At 36.2% G+C, this 21,664-nt stretch overlaps 2 long non-coding RNA genes across 2 annotated transcripts in view; both read left to right on the forward strand.

Annotated features, from left to right (window-relative positions):
• Positions 1–10,120: 10,120 nt before the first annotated feature.
• Positions 10,121–13,295, forward strand: LOC143722571 (uncharacterized). The gene is made up of 4 exons (XR_013196929.1): positions 10,121–10,182; positions 11,818–11,944; positions 12,351–12,420; positions 13,176–13,295. It is a non-coding gene; the product is annotated as an uncharacterized LOC143722571 (long non-coding RNA).
• Positions 13,296–13,876: 581 nt separating this feature from the next.
• Positions 13,877–21,664, forward strand: part of LOC143722635 (uncharacterized) — a 26,568-nt gene continuing 18,780 nt past the window's right edge. The window contains exons 1-2 of the long non-coding RNA XR_013196950.1: positions 13,877–13,953; positions 17,243–17,402. This is a non-coding gene — a long non-coding RNA (uncharacterized LOC143722635). The remainder of the gene's footprint in view (positions 13,954–17,242; positions 17,403–21,664) is intronic.

The raw sequence follows: 21,664 nt of genomic DNA on the forward strand, positions 1-21,664 counted from the left end.
AAATAAAATAAAAGTCACAAGTCGCTATTTTAAAAAGAACATTATGTTTACAGTTGTATGCAATGCAACCAAAATGCACACTTTTGACAATTATTTGACGATAATCTAAACAGATGAAGCCTGTGTTCTGTCCGCAACAGCGGAAGTATACAGACATTCATTTGAGAACCGTTAACCGAACGTCAGGTAAATCATTCAGTTCTAGTATTTTTCTGAATAAGAACCGCCTCTTCATTCAAAACCATTGGTATGTTGTGCATTTATGGTGCATTTGACACTCCAGCTTGTGTGGGTTCAAACTTAAAATTTGTACAATTTCATGAAATGCTCTTTAAAGGATTAAAGTCCACAGAGTTTGAGAACGCGTCTGCAACATAGAGACTTCGCTCTGTAATTACAGTCGTGCCTGAACCAGCAATTTGTTCTTTGACACAAAAGCATAAGAGTCTTTCCTAAACGGCGACCATACACACGCATATCAACTTTTGGAGACTATTTTGATCCCGCTAGAATTCCTATCAATAACACGTCCCCGATCAGCCAGTGAACTGCAAAACACAGTCAAGGCGGCAATTAGCGCAAATTAACAGACATTTTCAAAACCGTCTTTGCTCAGAAAATGGCCGCTTTGTAGTTCAAAAACATCCCAGTCTGGCCCTCGTGTGGGAGTTCTTCCAGCAATTGCTTAAATCCTAAAATAAGTACTGCAATCTCCAGGCACAGACACACTGTAATGCTTTAAAAACAATTTAGAAACTGTCATCGTTGTAATTACAGTAACTAATTACCGTCCTCGGCAAACAAATAGCTTAACATAATACGGCGGCCCAATCAATTTTGAAGAAATGCAAATTCCGAGTGCGAAAGGGGGGCATTTTGGCAAACCTGAAAAGGAATTCCAGAAATAATGCACTTTGTTTTATCCACACATAATTCCCAGGGAATATCATATCATAAATATTTGCATTCAGTTCTTATCAGGACATTTGCATTTGCCTCTTATCAGCCGGCAAACCAGGCACCGGCAGATAGCGAGAGCGGCTTCCACGCCATACACACATTTCTAATGAGACACGTCCCAGGCTGATATCATATTTTGGCTAGAACTTTATCGCCAAAACGAGGAGGTCATTTTCTCCTAGAGTTGGCTCATCTTGGAGCTGTCTTTGAGTTGTTGCTTTTTTCTCTCATTTGATGTGATTCAACTCAGATTCATTTTTTAAAAGCCCACAAAAAAAGGATTATTTCTTTTCTTCTCGCAACTGCAACTGCCTGCTATCTGTGGCACGTATGCTAGCAGTGATTATCACCACGTCACAAAACATTTCAGTTTTATCAGTGTATTATTTTATTTGCCACTGCATCATCCCTTGAAAGATGGTGAGAGGAAGAGAGACGGGCGAAGCTCATCTGCATGAACCGTCGTCCTCGAAGCACAGACAGACAGCGCAGCCGTGCCCATCTTCTTCAATTACTACACGTATGCAACAGTTAGAGTGGGAAAAAATGGAAATTATTGTTTGATAACGTTTTCAAAAAGGCATTCCACAATAACAATTTCATGGCGCATTGCAGAGTGTAATTATAAATCAGGCGTTTTTCTCGGACAGCCAGAAAAACACTGGAGGTCAAGTGAAGTGTCCTAGTCAAATGCTGGTCTCATTAGCACAATCTGCTATTATCTGCTAATTATTTCTCTGTTGCTCCAAACCGCTGTGCTGGGCGCTGGGCATCCGTCTACCCACGCGCCTCTCAAATCAGTCACCTCTCCAGAGCGGGTGCTTGTGCAAATGCGTTCCTTTGCATAAATTACAAAAATGATTAAACGAAATGTTACGTTTTCTTTTGATGTAACCATAATCAAGAAAAAAAACCACACAAATATATGTTGACTCACTGTTTTTCTACTTATTTTCTTGGTGTCTCTTCTTATCGCTTTTCTACAATTAAACGCATTGCTAGACTGAAAGAATAAACAGGAGTAAACAAGAAATGCTGAATTATAAAATCCATTTGCAACCCACTAGAATATGGAAAGAATCTGGTGCAAAAACAAATTTATCATGGAGTACACTAGCTTTCAAAAATTTGTGCTCAGTATGTTTTTTTTTTTTTTTTTTTTTTTTTTAAAGAAATTATTTTATTCAGCAAGAATGCATTTATATGATCAAAAGTGACAAAGGCATTAATTTAATTTCAAATAAATTCTTCTTTAAATAAATTGTTCTTTTGAGCTTTCATCAAAGAATTCTGAGCAAAAAAATGATCAGTTTCCACAGAAATATTAAGCAACACAACTGTTTTCAACATTGATAATAATAAGAAATGTTTCTTGAGCAGCAAATCAGCATATTAAAATGATTTATATAGGATCACGTGACACTGAAGACTAGAGTAATGATGCTGAAAATTCAGCTTAGTCATTACAGCATACTACATTTTACAATATATTAAAATAGAAAACAGTCATTATAAATTGTAATAATATTTCACAATATAACCATTTTTACTGAATTTATTTGAATACTTTGAATTGATTTTATTCACTAAAAAGTTTGTTCATTGATTAGTTGTTACATCGTTGCACCAGTAAATCTGCATATTTATTATGTGTGTTGTGAGTGATCATTGAATAATGCATGAAACTGATTCGTTCAACAAATAGTCATTCTTGATTCAAACTTACTTATAGATGTCCCAGCATATTTAACTGGGATGGGAGGACATTGTAACATGACACACAAATCAGCTTGAAATCTATGGGAATGTGTAACGTGCAGAAGCAAACATTTAGGTCAATGCTACAACATCAATGCTAACGCAATCTCTGTTTACTGCTATCTCTGCTCTGGGCTCTTTCTGATTCTGAAAGAACACAGATACAGAGGAATGAACTGATATGTGTATCTCGAGCAGACCAATCTCTCATTTTTGGAGCATATTAAACGTTTTGCTCACCCTGTCTGCTAACGCTAGTAGTGGCTAAGTTATCTTACCTTTGTTATTGTCTTGAAATCTTATCAACATCTTTGTTTAAACAAAGAGGCCAACACATTCCTGCTCTGTTTCTGCTGTTTTCCCTTCATCCAGAGCTCTTCCAAAATGTTGGTTTGGTACTAGAAAAGCTAGACTGATCATTGTGATGACAAGTGTTTTAATCAATCATAAAAGTGAGTCATTATGTGGTGGAATTGTACTAAATTCAACAAAAAAAATATATGTTTTGTGTTTCTCAGAGGAAAGGAGGTCATATGGGTCTGGAACAACATGATGGTGAGTAAATGATTTCAACATTATCACCAGTATACTGTATATTTATTCATTCATTCATTCACTTATATCTATAATATATTATTATTGGTCCCACTTCATATTGTGGCTTTAAGTGCTTATGTACTTACATTGAAACTAATAATTTGATACAATGGATTAATTGTGTACATACATGTTTTTACTTTGTACTTATATTTTAAAAATACCTGCATGTAATTACAGCTGTAATTAATGTATGTAATTACGCTGTAGACCCTTCCCTTACACCTTAACCCACCCATAAACCTACCCACACCACCACAACAGCCCCTAACCTTACCAGTGTCACACCTCAATAGCAGCCAAAGTGTTTTACAATACAACATGAACACAATAAGTACATTGTACATATTTTTCAATGCAAGTGCATAATACTTAAACCCACTTAATATAAAGTGGGACCTTATTATTATCATTATTATTGTTGTCATTATTATTGTAGTTATTTCACAAGTTGTCATTATTATTGTAGTTATTTCACAAGTGGCTGAAAAAAAATACACACACTGATAAAATCAGTGTAACACTCTGAAATTTTGTGAAGCCAGCTAATCAGATAGTAGCTTGTGATTTCAGCCAGCTTTTGACATTTTCTGTAATATGCATCAGATGGTTTGCAGGCAGCCTGTAAGCGTTCCGTCTGAGAATAGAATGGAGATCTGTGAGATAACCCTTCCAACAGAACATCTTCTTAAATGGATTCTGCTGACAATGACTCTATCAAAGCAGCTGATGACATTTAAGTTGTAGTGGATTTTTAGGGATAAACGCTCTCTTCTCTCACGCCTCACAGGTGGAGGAGCAAAGGCTCAGACAGACAGGAGGAACCAAGACAGACACAGACACGTGGACAGAAGTCAGGTAGAAATGTCACAGCATGCACAGTTTAACACTTACAAGTTACTTACAGGTTTTAAATGAATGTTGAATTTGAATGTTATTACGTGTTGAAGTGATGCAAAATGTAAAAGTAAGAACAAAAGTACCATGTTGAAATATTTTTCAGTACTTTCGGTTAAATTGATTTTCGACTGGTATTTTGTTTATTTATTTTAATTAATGTCAGCCAAAATTTAATTTAATTTAATTGTGGATGCTCATTTATCCTATATTTCAATTAGATTGGCTTTACTACTAACAACGTTTATCTTAAAAACACACATTTAAAACTGTTAAAAATGCAGATTTCAAAATGAATATTTTTCATAATGTACATTATAATGTTGTGATGCCTAAATTTACTTGTAGTACTGAAAATGGTTGATTTTAGTGTTTTATTTTTATTTTATATAGACAAAGTAGAATTTATTAACTTATTTATTTATTTCTCAGTTATCAGCCACAATCAAAAGTTTGTAATATTGGTGCATCACTGTAAATTACATAATACAACATAGGTTATAATGTGGATCATTATTTGTCATCACGAAAGGCTCACTTTTATTTTGTTATTTACTTTGACCTGAGAAAGAAATTATCTCAGTCTCTCTCACAAACACACTGAAAATGTCCTGTTTGAGGTTTGGAAATAGCGTACGAAGGAGGACAGGACAGGGTTGGGTGGAGTCGTGCCGATTAAGTGATTGGAAGCATTCGGTCGCTGAAGTGATTTTCTTCAATCCTCCAGATAACATCGTCCCTGCGCTCTTTATCTCTCTTCTTGAACTTCTTATAAACATCCCTCCCTCACTCTCTCTTCATTACATACTTTCCGCTTCTTCTGGCGTCCACTTTCATTACCGAGACTTATCTCATTCAGCCTTCCGCTGTCACTCCTGTTATTGTGTGGCAGAGATTTTTTTAGATTAGCCGTTCCCACAGACTCTACACACCAAGGTGCTAAATATTTATTTATAAGTGAGGTAAATTAATTAGATTTTCATTGAGAGATGACTCAGGGCTCATGTGTGTGCATGTGGTTAGTCAATGATGCTCTGATTGGTAGAGAAAAGTGCATTTTAAGTCAAGTGATGCTTTCTGACCTTATTAGACCTGACTGGCCCCTGATTCATGGGATTTAAAGCGAAAAGCAGCTGCAATGGCAGTCAGAAATCAGAAGCATGCTCTCCAATCAGTCCAATCGCTTGCTGAATCAAATTCTTTAGGGGAGACCGAGAGAAAGCCTCATCAGACAGTTCTGTAATTTATAATAAGAGTCATTGTGCGATGATCATGTGGTGATTATTAATAATATTCATGCCATCAGTTCATTATGTGATTTTTTTTAATTCTAAAAACATAGGCCTACATCTGTTTTTTAATTCTAAAACAATGCCTATTAAAGGAATAGTTCACTTAAAAATGAAAATTCTGTCATCATTTACTCGCCCTCAAGTTTCAAACCTGTATGAATTTCTTTCTTCGGTTGAACACAGAAGAAGATATTTTGAAGAATGTCAGTAACCAAACAGTTGCATAGTTGTACATTGCATAGTTTTTTTGTTTCCTACTATGGAAGTCAATGGGGACCATCAACTGTCTGGTTACCGACATTCTTCAAAATATCTTCCTTTGTGCACAAGATTTGAACAAATGCGTCAGAATAATTTCAATCCTATTGCCGATACCAGATGTATTGTTTCTATGTAAAACTGATCTAAACATAAATTGTGCAATTTCTGCAACAACCTTCACAAGTTATCAATTGCCACATTTGGGTCATTTTCTGGAACACTCCCTCCTTCTTCCATTGGTCAGACAAACATCCCACCCCAAACTCAAACCTTTGGTTGATCCAGTGTTGCTACAGTACATTGGTCTGGTCAGGATGATTAGTCAGTATCTGCAGAATCTCTTTCAATAAGATAGAAATTAAATTTGGATCAAGTTGGATTGGATCTGTTTCGAATGATGTGTAACACTTGTATGACCTTGTATCTCTATGATAAGAAAAAAAAGCGACATTTCAGACACTGTGATAAAAAAGGGTGATGCTGCAATGTATATCATGAGAAAATTGTTGTTTGTTTTTTTACCTCGGATACATGTAAACAAGATCTCCAAAACAAAAATTGGCAACCTTTAAAATAGCATAACAGGAGCTATTTACATTACATATGTGTATGTATTTCCACACAATTTTTACTATATAGCTATATTAACTATATTTTGCTTATGTTACTATAGTAAGGAATTCCAGACGCTTTAAATGCATTTAGTGTGAAGCTGGATCTTATTAATACTGTACTGTTAATCTAATTGTACTGTTGGTCCTAAAATGTAAGTTTATGCTTAATTCTCTCACAACTTCTATACAGTACAGTACACCGTGTTTAACCAAAAGTTGCGGTAACGCATTGAATTAAATGTGAAAATTTGAAATGTAAAGAAATAGTATTTTCTTGAAAAACATTCTCCAGTGCTCCATTTTATTTACAACTTTGAATTTGTTTAATTTATTTATTTTTACAAAGTAGGGTCCATTAGTTAGTGAACAAATCTATTTGTTCCTGGTTTCACAGACAAGGCTTAAGTCTAGTCCCAGACTAAAATGCATATTTGAGCTGTCTTAACTGAAAGTAACTTGCTCCTTCATATCTTAAAATGTCAGTGCCATTGTTGTGTCTCAAGATGCTAGGGCTGTAGTACTCGAGACCGGACTCGAGACTGTTTTTCTGTGGTCTCGGACTTGCTGGTATTCGGACTCTGACTTTTCTCGGTCTCGGCCACTGGTCTTGCCAAATATGGCTTTTGGTTTCAACCGAGTCCAGGTGTCTTTATTACGTTCGCAGTAAGCACACATAAAAGCCGCCTATTTGCTATTTGCCAGAACCAGCCAGTCTTGATAATGTCATGCATAAGACTTTTTTTTTCCTGTCCTAGACTTGGTCTTGACTCGAACTCAAACATTTTTGGACACGGTCTTGTCTTGGACTCGAACCTCTTTGGACTTGGTCTTGACTTGGACTCGACTAGTCCTGGTCTTGGACTTTCCTTGGACTCGACAAAGGTGGTCTTGACTTCAGCCCTACAAGATGCACGCCAGTATTGTTTTTTTTCTTCTAAGGCTCCTATTAAAAAAAGGTACTTAATTGTCCTCATTTAACTATGGTCTAATCCTGGCTTAATCTAAGCCCTGTCTGTGAAACCGGGCCATAGATTATTTGGTGAACCGGTTCAAAAGATTCAAGTCACTGGGTTAAATCAAGTTACTCAATTTAACTCTCATTCACACACGCCAAATAATAAAGTGTTTTTGATCTGATAAAGTCTTTCCCGTAGTCTCTGTGCATGATGTAATTTCATCATTCAGCACACAGGTTAAGAGAGGTAAGAACATTAACACGTTTTATTTTTTTTTATGTGCACATATTCACACAAAGCACATTTCCCTGCTGTTTTAATAACTCATCTAAGACCCGTGATCTAATCGGCATGTACAGCAAGTAATTAAAGTTGAAATTAATTACAGTATGTGCTGATATTCTAATCAAACAGCTTTGGAGTATTTCATAGCAGAAAGTTGATATTTTGTCATCCGTGTTTTATCTCCAGTGGCGGCGCGCGATCGTCTGTACTTGCAGATTATTCCTCGCCAGAAAAAGCTCAGGAAACGAAAGATAAAGAGGGAGAGAACTTGCACGTTTCTCTTTTTTTCTAGTTCCCGCTCTGACCTCTTGACAGTTCTCATCCCTTGTTCCGCTCCTCCGTCTCTCCCTCTTTCTCTTAACATTCCTTTATCATGACAGTGTTTGGAGAGAGATATGGCCAAGGCTTTGTGGCTCTGTTTGATGGAAATTAGACAATCGTTCATTAGTGAGTTAGATAAAGTCTCTCCCTTCCTCCCACCCGGCTGACAGTTGTCTCCTCGGGGAGCTCATTTCACACCGAGAGCTTGCGATGGTGGAAGTGACTCCGACTCGCTCGGGTCCCATCTGAGTTTGTCTCCGCAGACAGTGCCACTGGAAATGTCAGCAGGAGCAGAGAGGAGCCGTGTTGAGGCGCTCACTCTAACAAGCTGAAGGGTTCTTCCCACGGGTCCCGTGAATGCAGAACCGCTCTTATTTCTGCGGATTGTCTCCAGTCAGGCTCGTCGGAGAGCTCGCTGCTCACACAGAGGAGACTTGTGTGAGTTCTGCGCCACTAGCGTCAGTTGCAAACAATATGACTGTTTTCGAACAGGTTTTGCAAACACTCCACAGATAGTGCCAATCAAGCACACATTCATCATTCAGAAGTTTGGGGTTGGTACGATTTTTTAATGTTTTTTAAAAGAAGTCTCCTATGCTCACAAATCCGGATCAAATATGTGATCAAAAATACAGTAAAAACTGAAATATTATAACAATTTTAAATAACTGTTTTCTATTTAAATATATTTTGTAATGTAATTTATTACTGTGACACAAAGCTGAATTTTCAGCTTCATTACTTCAGTCTTCAGTAGGCACGTTTCCATTACAGATTTGCGCAAAACTTTTGCGATTTATTTTCTAAATGTCGACAAAAAACTATTGCGAAATGACGGCGTAAATATTATATATATGATTAGTGCCATAGTCAAATCTCTTAGGGCAATTATTCTGCCAGTATTTGTCTGTTTTAAGATTACCATGGACATTTGGCAAGAGTAAAATTGTCACAAAATTGTATTATGTGCTGTATACAGTACATTATCATATATCTGGTCTCTAAAAATCGGCTGTTGCTAAACTCGTATTGGCTGTAAAAATTAATGTGGATAGCACAGATCAGACAATTTGGTCCATTTTTAAGTTAGTTGAAATTACTTAATTTTGAAAATCATACTTGGTACCATCTTGACAAACAGACATTGTTGAGATTTGTCTCTAAAAAGGAGACACATGAGATTAGGGGTCTTTTTTCCTGAGAACAATCTAAAAATGCTAAGACATTCAGCAGCTGTTCATTTAATTTCATTGCTGTCTTTGAGAAACAACTGAGATATAAAAGAGATCTCATTTGTGATTTGTTTTTTTTGCGCTACACAATTTTGCTGTGCGTCGTTTAAGTGGGATTATGATCGGCTCGGTGCATTATTTAAACCAGTTTACTTTAAATTAAATGAGCTTGTTTTCAATCAGGTTTATTGACATACTGCAGGATAAACTGCAAAGACATGAATGAGTTAAGTGGGCTTTGTATCATTAGCAAGGAAAATGCTTACAAGAAGTATTCTTGTAGCATGCCATGCATTCATTTAAAATTTACCTAATGATGAAGAGTAGCGACTTTTGAAATGATTACCCAAAACTCAAGTCGAATGTAAACAGTGTTTGAGTCGGACACAAAGGAGAAGTTAGAATCTCACTCCTCAAACTTCCAAACTAAAGTTTTAGACAAAGAGTTTCTTTCATTGTTTTCAAGGCGTTTCTGATGTGCAGAAAAACAACCGTTTGAGGAAGCATGTGGAATGTGATCTACACCAGGGTCAGATGAACACATAATCTCTCTCTCTCTCTCTCTCTCTCTCTCTCTCTCTCTCTCTCTCACTCTCACTCTCACTCTCACTCTCTCTCTCTCTCTCTCTCTCTCTCTCTCTCTCTCGCTCTCGCTCTCGCTCTCGCTCTCGCTCTCGCTCTCTCTCTCTCTCTCTCTCTCTCTCTCTCTCTCTCTCTCTCTCTCTCTCTCTCTCTCTCTCTCTCTCTCTCTCTCTCTCTCTCTCTCTCTCTCTCTCTCTCTCTCTCTCTCTCTCACTCCCTCGCTTTTCTCTCTCTGTTAGGCCGTCAGATATGGAGAACTGTCCCTGCGTCTCAGCTCACAGATCAGAGGCTTCTGTTCTGGCCTGCAACAACTTTTCCTGTATTAAAACAGGTCTGATAGAACTTTCCAAAGCTTTCTGATGGCATTCAGCATTTGCCTCGGGGAAAATAACAAGCTGGTTGCTCACTTTGTAACCCACTGGATGAGGTAAATCAATACAGACTTACCAGGAGGAAAAATTATCATTTTAAATAAAAATAAAACGTGTTTTACATTTGTAATATGACATTTCTGAATCAAACAAGATATTCAACAAGGAAAATTTAGGGTGAAACCTAATTTTATCTAAAGTAGCTGAAAATGTGGGTGTAAGAGGGATTGATGATGTCATCCACAAAGGAAAGTCTTTTCAGAGGAAGAGCAACGTAGAAGATTTCGACAAGATATGTTTCTTTAGAATAATGTGTATCAATTATTTGTGGACAAAAAACCTTGTTGAGTTTAAAACTTGCTTATGGGCTTTAACACTATATAAATGTTAATGATCTATTAAATGTTGAAAGCATGATCAGATAAATATTTCGGGCAAAAATATAATAGGGAAGGGTGATTTCTTGATTTCTGCAAAACTAGTGGCACCAAACGAACCCATGAAAAATAATGACTGTTTGCAAACAAATGACCATGGTTGGAATGGCTTTTCAGGGAACACTAAAGTTAAGTTTAATGGTTACATTTGGGTATATTCATCACACAAAACTATTGTATGAAGACTTCATAAGACTTGAATATATCAAATGATTTTTTTTAATGTACAATATATAAATATATTGGGTCCCATCAGCAAGATTATTTTTTGAAGAAATTAGTGCTTCTATACAGCAAGGATGTATTCAATTTCTAAAAAGTGATATTAAGGACTAATGTTACAAAAGATTTATTTTTCAAATTATTTTCTTTTTTCTTTCTATTAATCAAATAATTCTGAAAAAAATGCATCTGCATTTCCACGAAAACAAAACAGCAAAATTGTTTTTAACATTGATAATAATAAGAAATGTTTCTTGAGCAGCAAATCAGCATATTAGAATGATTTCTGAAGGATCATGTGACACTGAAGACTGGAGTAATAATACTGAAAATTCGACTTTGACATCACAGAAATAAATATAAAGTTCTGGCATGAAATGGCACAGCTGATTGGTTCCTGCTGTATCAGTAGCCAATGAGCTTGCTGCTCAACCTTCAAATACTTGGACAGCATTTGTTATGCTAGCATTTGCAGCGTGCTTTCAGAAACACCTCCACCTTCCCCAGCTCCAACTGTATAGATCTGCTACAGGTAATTAATGTAGCTTTATTGTACAGTAGCAGCATATTTTACTTGCTCACAGCAGCATGTCGTATATGTACTGGCAGTAGTAAGTCCCGTACTTGCTCTGCAGCAGCAGCGTTCCAGACAGCAACATGGTGTCGGCCCAGATCTGGCCCACATCCGGTAGACCGGATTTGGGCCGACACTATGTTGCTGTCTGGGGTAGCAGATCTATTCCGCCAAGAAAAAACATATAAACATTGACAAATCCATTACCTTGCCAAACACTCCAAGAAATGTCATGACAGAAATAAATTTGTAATTTGTAATAATATTTCACAATATTTCTGTTTTTAGTGGTATTTTTGAATAAATAAATGCAGTCTTGGTGAGCATTAGAGACTTCTTTCAAAAATCTTACTGACCCAAAACCTTTGAAAGGTATACCTCAGTAACAAAGGTTTCTGAACTTATTTGTGGGGTTTTTTCTTCTTCAGACATCTCCTAATGTTTTGATCCTCTTGTAGTGCCTGAACCTCAGCTGAGTCGGGTGGCAGCCTCCCATTTGTTAAATGCTACGAGGTGACTGGAGCTTCTCTGCCCGTTGCTGAGAGGACAGATGGAGAGGCCACGGAACGTTCTGGAGAGCCCATGGTAATTACGAGCCAGCAGCAGAGCCGGTGGCTTCCGCAGGGAACAGTCCTGAGCGGAGCCGCTCGAGTGGCGTGGGGGTTATTTGCCCTTTGGCTGCTCAGCATGCTGTTGCTCTACGCGGTGAGCTCGTGTTGGGACCGCCGTTGCTGCACTTTTCTCCATCTTTACATCAATGAGTGTGTGAGAACATGGTGACAATTGCGTTGAGCTTGTCATTCACAGGGAAAATTTAACTCTTTATGTGTGTTTCCAGTTCTATTCATTTCTCAATAGAAACTGAGGGAAGTTGCAGACACCACCTATATATGTCTAAAAAGGCATTTTATGGAATAGTTCACCCAAATAGTTCATAAAAATTCTGCCATTTACTCATGCCATTCCAAACCTGTGACTTTTTCCTTTTTAGAACACAAAAGGAGAATTTTGAAGAATCTTCAGGCAGCTTTTTGATCACATCTGAAAAAGTGATAATTACTGTAAGTGTTCTTCATACAACATGTCTCATATTTCATATTCCCTTCAATGACAATTGTCTCCTTGGTAACCAAATGCACTAACTGCTGGAAAAAAATGACAAAATTGTTGTGAAATCCACACCTGAGGAACATTTGTGTAGAAATTTATAAATCATAAATATTGAAATATATTATTTTTATTTCCTGCTGTTTAGAACATCATAGCTTAAAACATGTATTTTATATAGTATAAAGTATATGTGTTTTATAATGGATTTTTTATGGTTTAAGATTGAAATTCTGGGGCTAAAAAAAATCAAATAGAATATAATCGTTCCATAATATTTCTTGTAATGATATGTTATATTTCATAATTGTTACCTTATTTTACAAATACAGCCCTTTCATATTTCTGACTATCTCAAAATTACTAGTATTTTGATTACTAGTATATCACACAACAATAATTATAATAAAAATATGTAATATAAAATTCATGTGAAATGTAGCTGGAAAAATAAATTAAGGCATATGAAGTTTGCTTGCATTGCAAATTTTTATCATTTATTACTGCTCATGTATAGATGTTTATGTATCTATTTTATTTTTACCCTTGTCCCTTACTTTAACTCTTAAACTATAAATTATCCTTTATAAAAATATTAATTAATAAATGTCTAAAACTATGATGATCTGAACGAAGAGATGAAATCTGTTAGTTTCAATAAAAATCAAACCTTGAGACAAAAGGTGCATGAAACACCCCATCTTTTCAGATCTGACCAGTCATCTGCACATCTGAAATGCTTGCCGTCTGCAGATGATTAATTACTTTGTCACCCATCAGTCTCACAGAAAATGAGGAGAGAGGAGGAAAAGGGAGGAGTATCCGACAAAACGAGCGAGCTCAGCTTTGCAGGAATCTGAAATGTAGCTCTGCAATCCCCATAGGGCTCATATTAATGAGGGTGCAGGGAAAGTTAACAACTCGCATTAAGCACTAATGCATTCTTTAATTAATTAAGTGCTCATTTATAAATATCCAACACATCCTGTACACGTTCAATCTGACTTAACAATAACATATTAACGATTCCTGTTCCAGGCACAACATATTTAAATGTCACTGATACTCCAACGGCTAGATAAACATACTCCGAAACTCTATTAACAGCATTAGGTGATTTCTGGAGCAGCACGTATTCCCCTGCAATTCAGTCATAATTAGAAATTAATTTCACGTTTAATGTACAGTATGAACACAGCCATGGTGAAATTTAGTTAATTAGTTGATTAAAATGCATAGTTCAAAGTAAAAACCGAGCAATTTTGGTCCATTTAGTATAATCATTTTGTATTTATTGGACAGTTTTAACTCTCCTTCTTTTTCTATTATTTTTACAGCATGTTCTTAGACCAGGATGATGCATTTAAGAACTCCAAAATTTGTGCAACCCCACAAAAACTCTTTATTGTCATGGATAAGGCGGAAATCAACTACTTAAATGGCGATGACACATCCAGCGTTGGCATACCGGAGCTGCCAGTGTAAAAGTATGCAGCCCAACACACACACACACACACACACACACACACACACACACACACACACACACACACACACACACACACACACACACACACACACACACACACACACACACACACACACACACACACACACACACACACACACCAAGCTGGTGTCACAGTGCTTTGAGAAGTGCTTTAATCTCTGATGTGTTAAAGGAAACTCTGGGAAGTACAGAGATTGTAAGAAAGTAAGGAGATATCAAATGAAACTCGCATAAAAAATATTCTGGGGTTTTAGGAGGAAATTATTTGCGAAAACATCATAGTAGAATATAGAAAAGCAAAAACTCTATATGATGTCATTACATTTTTAGCCCAATGCGATGGGCTCCATAAGAAGGATAACATGATATAGACATGTTTGAACATATAATCTCTGAGGAAAGATTCACCTGGGTTAAATTCAAAAGAGGGATGGAACGATTACCGGTTTCACCATAAACCACGATAAAATGTACTGACGGTTAGTATTATCGTTTAAAATTCAATTATCATTAAAACCGTGTTTGATTATCGCGATTTTAATAACTCACTATAAATCCTGTCCAGCCATCAACAGTCTTACGCAGGCGCACAATGTTGGGTTTTTTTTTTATTCGAGAAGGAATGGTAAGGCAGATTCGGGAGATTTTTCAGCCTTTTAAGAGGACCAAATCTGACGTGTGGTCATATTTTGGCTTTTACAAAAATCCTGAGGGAAACTTAATCGAGGATGGTCACTCAGTCTGCAGAACATGCACAAAAAAAGTCGCTGCGATAGAGGGAAACACTTCAAATCTGCCGAGTTGTCCTCTGTGACCATCACACACTGTTGTAGCGAACGCAAGGCAAGTTAACTATGATCTCAATAATAAAACTACGTCTGGGAAATAATTGGGCACAAAATGTTGTTTTGAGTTGAAATATTTTATCCCACTCACTTAAAATAAACTTGAAGCTTCTGCGAAGAAAAGTTTGCAGCAAGTGGCTTTGAGCCAAAGACGAACGAACAAGTTCAAACAAGACTATTAAGAGTGACATTTAAGAGATAATAATGTATATATATTGTACAATTATTACACCAATTTTTTTCACCACATAATTACGGGGACATATTGAATAGAGATTAATGTCTCTATTCTTACCTGTTAAATCCATTTTGTACAGCGTCCAAAACTGGTCCAGACAAGATGATCACAACAATATTTTCAAATTTTGTAAACAATAAATCAACTCGGATTTCATTTGCAATACAATCAAAAACGGAGACGCAAGATGACAAGTTGTATGAATGAAATGAGAGGGCATCAAATCGTTATAAGGAAGGAAATGCCACATAATAGAATCTTACTTTAAAAAGTGCATAGAGCTGCTCGTTTTATTTGTTGTTTGTTGATTCTCAAATATAAAACTTATTGAAATGTTTTCAGAGTGAGCATCAGATCTTTTTTAACACTTTTATCTTGTTTTAACAAAACCGTGATAATATTGATAATCATGATAATTTTGGTCACTATAATCATATGAAATTTTCATACCATCCCATCCCTAATTCAAAACAATCACTTTATGCTCATCCAACAATCCGACTGTTTTAAGAAAAGCAGGAACACATCTTTCACACAGCTCTCTTGTAGCTTAATACTGGGACAAAGAAACATATACAAGTAGCTGAAAAGAAATTGGCAGAATGTTGAAAATAAAACCAAAAAAAAACAACCCTCAGGATGTCAACAATTCCGACACAGGAAAATAAAAGCAGCTGTGTTAATAAAACGCTTCGTTTCCAGACAAACTGCTTAACGGGCGTCTCTCAGAGTCGGTTTCTGCTTGTTTGAAAACAATCAGAATATTTATGCCCGTGGAAGCAGGCAATCTGTGGAGCGCCACACACCTCCTCACTGGAGAGGAACTTCACTTTTGGCACGGTGTGTTTCAGTATTTCATGGAGCTGCACCTCCTTTTTCCCTGCAGGCGTCGTCTCAATGTTCCAGCCGAACGTGTGTGCGCTGAACAAAAGCATAAGTTGTTTACGTCAGGGTAATTGGTCATGGACGGGTCATTACCTGCAGCAAGAAAACTGAAGAAAAGAAAAGTGTAAAACAAAAATACGTCAATCTGATTGACTGATCAGGTAATATATGAACAAACAGAGATACATATATATCTGTTTGTTCATAAATATCTGTTTCATATATTTCATATCTGTTTGTTAATTTGATTCACTGAAAAAAACAATTATATAAAAACACATACACACATTAGAGGGAAGTGATGTTCGGCCTAGGAAAATTGACATTTTCACCCTCAAATTATTAATCTTTTTGTAAGCATATTGCGTAGTTGTGCTTGGCGTAAATTGTTTTTTTTTGTTGAGAAAACGCGATGAAACATGCCAATTTGTGCGGACATCGTTTTTGGCCAGGCTGTCGTACAAAGAAATGATGAACACGAGAAAAAAAAAACTAAAGACAACCAGAGCAATATTAATAACTGATTATGTTGTAGTCAGTGTGTGCTTTTTTCTGTGAGCTTTTTTTTAATGCACTGTAAAATTAAACCTGCAGCTGTAGTTTACCTCCTTTTTTGCCAAAAGATTTTGTCAAATAAATGCCTTTACCAATTTAGGGTTTTGTTTTTCTCTCATAATCAAAATAATATTGTCCTCATATTTTGATGGTTTAGTAGTAGGGTCATTAAAAAACAAATCCCCAAACCAATCACTTGAAAGAAGTACAAAAAATAGTTTAACAAAACTAATCCATCTATCTCTGAAACCATATGATAGTTTTGTGTGAGGAACAAACCATTTCTCATTGATAATCTTCACCTCTCAAATCAAATCTTCTTTGACTTCAGGTAATTTGGTGACAAGGTGAAGGTGCTCATTGAGGTTATTATTTATTAATTACACCTTTTTAGAGAAGTCTAAAAATCATCATCCTCAGAAGCAGCACCCTTCGCTGCCTCCTCTTCCTCCACGTGGCTGTCGGGCAGGAGAGGGCGATTGCGTTCCCCTCCCGCGTCGTGCCGCCTGTCCGCCTGTGGGACCTGCTCCGTGGGCTTTTCATCAGCTGCCATTTTCACCAGCATGCAGTAATTTCATGGCTCATTGCAAGCGCTGAAAACCTTTGAAACTGCAAATGTTAACTTTTGCCTGGCCCGGAGCCATTTAGAAAGCGATTAATTCGGCAAACAGACGTGAGCCACTTTCTCCTCCCAAGTTTTTGCATAATTTTCCAACCCTTTCTATCTGGGATTTGCATTGCAGGGAACTCGCAGGACAAGGATAATAACTATTCCTGTTAATTGTGGTTTGGTGAAGACACAAGGCCTGTCACTCTACGGTCTGATCTTGCCCGTCTGTCCCAACCCAATCCAGAATCGGAAGAACAGAAAGAGAATCAGACCAAGAATCAGAGAAAATCAAGGTGAAGTGTGCGCTCTTTTAGATACTAAATCAACAAAACATTTGCAGTCCATTTTACTTAAGGAATGTGACGTATTTCTGAGTGAAACAGAATATTCAACAAAGAAATGTAAGGTGGGACCATGGGACTTTATCCATCGGGAATTGATTGAATTGTGAAAAATTTGTGTATACAACAGCTTTGAATGTTGCTCATTCACAACTATCCATTTCATAATACAGTTTTACTGTTTTTAGTCTTTTAAGTCAAGTGTTTCATAAGTAGATTTTGGTTCATCTTTAAAAGTCAGAATAATCAAAGTACTTTTAATTTGTAAAATATTGAATCCATATTATGCCCTTTTACAAAGTCTTGGTTTTGTTTTGGGGGTCTACTAGAATAGGTTTTTATGGTTAAATATATAAAAACATTATTTGTCACTTTTTTTCTTTTCTTTTTTGCATATGCGTATTTTCTTTGCGTATGCATATATATTGTGTTATATATATATATATATATATATATATATATATATATATATATATATATATATATATATATATATATATATATATATATATATATTATATATATATACATACACCTCTACCGTGTTAAAAAGACTCGTATCATGATGTAATGTTTTGGTCATGCTGCCCACCCCTAATTCAAAAGCATTAAGATTACACTGAAATACCGAAATCCAATTATCAAGGCTTCCAAACATCTGGAGTTAAAGATTCACATTTTAATCTGTCAACACAATCAATCAGAGCGCTGCGTATGAATGTTAAAGCTATAGGTACAGCGTATGTTCTGTGTGTGGTAGGAGAGAGAGTCCTGTGCAGTAAAGCGTGAGAGATGCAGACGTCCCCCACAGCTGTCCACCTGCGCTCTGGCACCCACAGACGCTTACCAAACACAAGAACTAATTCTGCCGCCTGAACTCCATTAATTTCCCTTTGCTGGGACACTCAACGCTTGGCAATAGCTCGTGTCGGAGAAAAGCTAGACTTGGTCAAAATAGTACAACAACCCAAAGATTGCAGAGGGATCGTCTTTAATGCAAGGAAGCTTGTTTCCGCCACTGAATAAAACAATAAAAAAGGTAATTGCGCGTTTTTATTTCAAAATTCGGACTTTTTTTCTGGCAATTGCGACTTTGCATTTTACAATTCTGAATTTTTCTTCACAATTGTGAGTTATAAATAATTGCTAGATATAAACTCGCAATTGCGTGTTATAAAGTCAGAATTGCGAGACATAAACTCGGGAAAATTCTGAGGGAAAAAAAGACTGACTTGACAATTTATATCTGACTTCATAATTTGAAATTGCGAGTTTAGTCTCGCAATTCTGACTTTACAGCTCGAAGTTGTGAGTGTATATATCTTGCAATTCTGACTTTATAACTCAAAATTGTGAGTTTATATATTGCAATTCTGACTTTATAATTCAAAATTGTGAGTTTATATCTCCCAATTCTGACTTTATAACTTGCAATCGCGAGTTTATATCTTGACTGTATAACTCAAAATAGCAAGTTTATATCACAATACTGACTTATTACTCACAATTGCGACTATATATCACGCAATTCTGACTTTATCTCACAATTGTGACTATCTCACAATTCTGACTTTATAACTTGCAATTGTGAGTTAATATCTTGCAAATCTGACTTTATAACTTAAAATTGTGACTATTTCTTCCAATTGTGAATTTAAATCGGGCAATTCTGACTTAACTCAAAATTGTGAGTATATCTTGCAAATCTGACTTTATAACTTGCAATTCTGACTGTATAACTCAAAATTGCGAGTTTATACACAATTCTGACTTTATAACACAATTGCGACTTTATATCTCACAATTCTGACTTTATAACTTGCAATTGTGAGTTTATATCTTGAAAATATGACTTTATAACTTGCAATACTGACTTTATTTCTTCCAATTGTGAGTTTAAATCTGGCAATTCTGACTTAACTCAAAATTGTGAGTATATCTTGCAAATCTGACTTTATAACTTGCAATTCTGACTGTATAACTCAAAATTGCGAGTTTATATCACACAATTCTGACTTTATAACTTGCAATTGTGAATTTATATCTTGCAAATCTGACTTTATAACTTGCAATTCTGACTATAACTCGAAATTGCGAGTTTATATCACACAATTTTGACTTTATAACACAATTGCGACTTTATATCTCACAATTCTGACTTTATAACTTGCAATTGTGAGTTTATATCTTGCAAATATGACTTTATAACTTCCAATACTGAGTTTATAACTCACAAATGTGACTTTATATCAGGAAATTCTAACTTTATTACTCAAAATTGTGACTTTATAAATTCCAATTGTCAGTTTATATCCTGAAAATCTGATAACTTGCAATTGTGAATTTATATTTAGCAAATCTGACTTTATAACTTGCAATTCTGACTATATAACTCAAAATTGCGAGTTTATGTCACACAATCCTGACTTCATAATTCACAATTTCGACTTTATAGCACTCAATACTGACTTTAAAACTAGAAATTTTACAGATTTAATTGACCCTTCGCTAAGCCACGCCCGAAAACCGCCACTGGCCAATCGTGTCTTAGCAACCGTAACTAGGTGTGGGAGGTCTGGCAAGCTTTCGAGCGAGGGAAACATGCCGAAGTGTTGTGCGTATGGATTGTGCAAATCTGATACCCGGTATCCTAAAAGTTTGGACGGGGGAGTGGAATTTTTTTGAAATCTAAAAGCCAAGGGGAGAAATGATGGGCGTGGATCAAGCAGTGTGGGAGACCCAATTCACGACTAAATGTCGACAGGATTAACAAAAAGACCTATTGCTTCGAAGTTGAAAATAATGACGGTTATTTGTTCACAATGCATATATTTTAACGTAAAATAAGACGATTAAAGACAAGACGGAGGCACACTGACATACTTTAAAATATATTTCAACATTTTGTTAACGGCCTACTACCCTTGACTGAGTAACTTTAACCCAATCTGATCTTGGCTTTCCCGGTGTTAGTGTTATTACACAAAATGTATGGATAAACTGTTTGATTTATAATTATTAGATTATTTTCACATTTCACTTACCCTGCTGTGCACGAACATAGTTTCCCATTTGAATGGTCAGCATATGAGGCGGCTGCTGCTTGCACTGGGACTATAGGCTTTAGCTTAAATTTTGATGAAATTATTCGCTAATCGGTTGCATATTATGTCGTGGATATATCCCTCGAATGCATACTGCAGTCCCTTTTGTCTTACTCTCTCAGATATTTCACATGTTCGCCACAAAATACTAATTATCTCGTTGGGAATGTCTGACACCGGTGCATACACACTGTAATAGACATCCCAGGCGCGAAAGCTTGACAGGCGTAGCAACAGTATCTAGGGAGGGCGGGGCTTAGCGAAGGGTCGATTGATCTGATATAAAACTAAAATGATGTTTGGCTGAGTCGCATCTTAATATTAATAGGTAAAATCTTTTAAATCGATATAATTGGTATTTTTCAACATCTCTGGGCTCAGTATAGTATACAGAAACCACAAGGCATGGGAACTACAAGAAATGTAATGTTTTTTATTCACTAAAAAGAACGACTCCTAAGAGTCTTTCACCCATGTATTGGTCGAGCTATATGGTTTGATTCACTGAAAAGAACCAGTTTAAAAGAATCATTAGTTCGAAAATCTAATTTCACTAATTGCGCTGCACAATAATGCAGACGGAAATTCGTTTACGCTACTAATCAGAGCCGCATGTGACAACACGCAGACCGCGATCATTCTTGGTGTCAACGAGAATAAACAGAACGATATTGTCCACTGGTGACACTAATATAGTTATCATTATAGTTATTGGTAGCTCTTTATTTTACAGTCCTGTTCCTCATTTACATACTATGTAGTTATTATAGTAATTACAATAACTGGGTAATAACTAGGTATTAACCCTGAACCTATCCCTAAATCTAACCTTAACCTATGTAGTTACCTTATATTACCCAGTACTTTCTTAGATCAGTACACTGTAAGTACAGATTCTGTAATATCATCTTTTATAGTTATCGTTCTTCGTGTCGACAGGGCTTAAGAGCTGAAAGAATGAAAGAGTAAATGAAAACGATTCCTTTTAAATGATTTTTAGATCGTGATTAATGCACCTCTGCAAAGTTATCTGGGAAAGTGATACTGTTATACACGGCAAGTTTCATAATGCTATAAACCTTACAATAATGCTGCCGTCTTTACAGGCAT

This window comes from Siphateles boraxobius, unplaced genomic scaffold (assembly GCF_051911475.1).
Source record: "Siphateles boraxobius isolate OS27281-9 unplaced genomic scaffold, OSU_SipBor_1 68, whole genome shotgun sequence".
NCBI lineage: Eukaryota > Metazoa > Chordata > Actinopteri > Cypriniformes > Leuciscidae > Siphateles > Siphateles boraxobius.